We start from the raw sequence: 2,500 nt of genomic DNA on the forward strand, positions 1-2,500 counted from the left end.
CAAACGTGCAAGCATACTAACCTAACCCTAGGTAAGGCATGTCAGAGCGAAAGACAGTAATTTCGAATGAGCCATGAAAGAGCGGTGCGGGGCCGGTCGGAGCGCACCCTTTTCTCGGTGGCTGGCGGGCGAGAGAGTGCTGCGTCGCCGGCATCGGCGTCGAAAGAAGCCGAGCCGAAAAAAGTTAAAGTACAAACGTGCAAGCATACTAACCTAACCCTAGGTAAGGCATGTCAGAGCGAAAGACAGTAATTTCGAATGAGCCAAGAAAGAGCGGTGCGGGGCCGGTCGGAGCGCACCCTTTTCTCGGTGGCTGGCGGGCGAGAGAGTGCTGCGTCGCCGGCATCGGCGTCGAAAGAAGCCGAGCCGAAAAAAGTTAAAGTACAAACGTGCAAGCATACTAACCTAACCCTAGGTAAGGCATGTCAGAGCGAAAGACAGTAATTTCGAATGAGCCATGAAAGAGCGGTGCGGGGCCGGTCGGAGCGCACCCTTTTCTCGGTGGCTGGCGGGCGAGAGAGTGCTGCGTCGCCGGCATCGGCGTCGAAAGAAGCCGAGCCAAAAAAAGTTAAAGTACAAACGTGCAAGCATACTAACCTAACCCTAGGTAAGGCATGTCAGAGCGAAAGACAGTAATTTCGAATGAGCCATGAAAGAGCGGTGCGGGGCCGGTCGGAGCGCACCCTTTTCTCGGTGGCTGGCGGGCGAGAGAGTGCTGCGTCGCCGGCATCGGCGTCGAAAGAAGCCGAGCCGAAAAAAGTTAAAGTACAAACGTGCAAGCATACTAACCTAACCCTAGGTAAGGCATGTCAGAGCGAAAGACAGTAATTTCGAATGAGCCAAGAAAGAGCGGTGCGGGGCCGGTCGGAGCGCACCCTTTTCTCGGTGGCTGGCGGGCGAGAGAGTGCTGCGTCGCCGGCATCGGCGTCGAAAGAAGCCGAGCCGAAAAAAGTTAAAGTACAAACGCGATGCTAATGAGCGAGCCGTTGTCTCGACTAATATGTAGGGGGCGTTCGATCGAGCGTCTGGCTTGAGCGCTTGTCGGCCTAGCAGAACGGTCGCATTGTTATGCCCGGGTTTTAGGCACCGCTGCAGGCGGCCGGCAGAGCTCTTGTTTGTGCGAAACTGAATGGATCGAGCCCGAGAGAGGGCGAGCAAAGAAAAAACGCAAATCGCTCCGCCTGGCACTGCCGGCGAGAGCGTGGACGTCGCGGCCAGCGACTGTCGAAGCCGAGTACGGCCGCAGGCGATCGCCTCGGTCTTAAACGAATGCGACGAGCACGCGCCGGGCGGCCCAGCAAGGGCCGAGCGCAGCTGTCGCAGCTATCTGGTTGATCCTGCCAGTAGTGATATGCTTGTCTCAAAGATTAAGCCATGCAGGTGCAAGTACGAGTTCTCGTAAAGCGAAACTGCGAATGGCTCATTAAATCAGTCTTGGTTTATTTGGTCTCGTAAGCGAAGTGGATAACTGTGGTAATTCTAGAGCTAATACATGCATTAAGCGCCGACTTCGGGAGGCGCGCTTTTATCAGATCAAAACCGACCGGGTTCGTCCTGTGACGTTTGATGACTCTGGATAACCACGCGGATCGTACGGTCTCTGCACCGACGACGTATCATTCAAGTGTCTGCCCTATCAACTGTCGAAGGTACGCTACGTGCCTACCTTTGTGATAACGGGTAACGGGGAATCAGGGTTCGATTCCGGAGAGGGAGCCTGAGAAACGGCTACCACATCCAAGGAAGGCAGCAGGCGCGCAAATTACCCATTCCCGACACGGGGAGGTAGTGACGAAAAATAACAATACAGGACTCTAACGAGGCCCTGTAATTGGAATGAGTACATCCTAAAACTCTTAACGAGTATCCATTGGAGGGCAAGTCTGGTGCCAGCAGCCGCGGTAATTCCAGCTCCAACAGTGTATGCTAAAGTTGTTGCGGTTGAAAAGCTCGTAGTTGGATTTTGGGCGAGCGCCGCCGGTCCGTCGCAAGGCGTGTCACTGGTTGCGTTCGCCTCACCTTCGGTTCTCCGTCGGTGCTCTTGACTGAGTGTCGGCGGTGGCCGATAAGTTTACTTTGAAAAAATTAGAGTGTTCAAAGCAGGCTGTTCGCCTGCATAGTGTTGCATGGAATAATGAAATAGGACCTCGGTTCTATTTTGTTGGTTTTCGGAGCACGAGGTAATGATTAAGAGGGACAGACGGGGGCGTCCGTACTCTGCCGTTAGAGGTGAAATTCTTGGATCGGCGGAAGACGAACTACTGCGAAAGCATTCGCCAAGAATGTTTTCTTTAATCAAGAGCGAAAGTCAGAGGTTCGAAGACGATCAGATACCGTCCTAGTTCTGACTATAAACGATGCCAACTAGCGATCGGGAGGCGTTACCATGACGACCTTTCCGGCAGCTTCCGGGAAACCAAAGTCTTTGGGTTCCGGGGGAAGTATGGTTGCAAAGCTGAAACTTAAAGGAATTGACGGAAGGGCACCACCAGGAGTGGAG

The 2,500-nt window shown here is 53.9% G+C and overlaps 1 non-coding gene across 1 annotated transcript in view; it reads left to right on the plus strand.

Annotated features, from left to right (window-relative positions):
- Positions 1 to 1,324: 1,324 nt before the first annotated feature.
- The window catches only part of LOC144419708 (small subunit ribosomal RNA), a 1,810-nt gene continuing 634 nt past the window's right edge, over positions 1,325 to 2,500 (plus strand). Inside the window, exon 1 of the ribosomal RNA XR_013474227.1 lies at positions 1,325 to 2,500. This exon is cut by the window's right edge and continues 634 nt beyond it. This is a non-coding gene — a ribosomal RNA (small subunit ribosomal RNA).

This window comes from Styela clava, unplaced genomic scaffold (genome assembly GCF_964204865.1).
Source record: "Styela clava unplaced genomic scaffold, kaStyClav1.hap1.2 HAP1_SCAFFOLD_55, whole genome shotgun sequence".
NCBI classification, from domain to species: Eukaryota; Metazoa; Chordata; class Ascidiacea; order Stolidobranchia; family Styelidae; genus Styela; species Styela clava.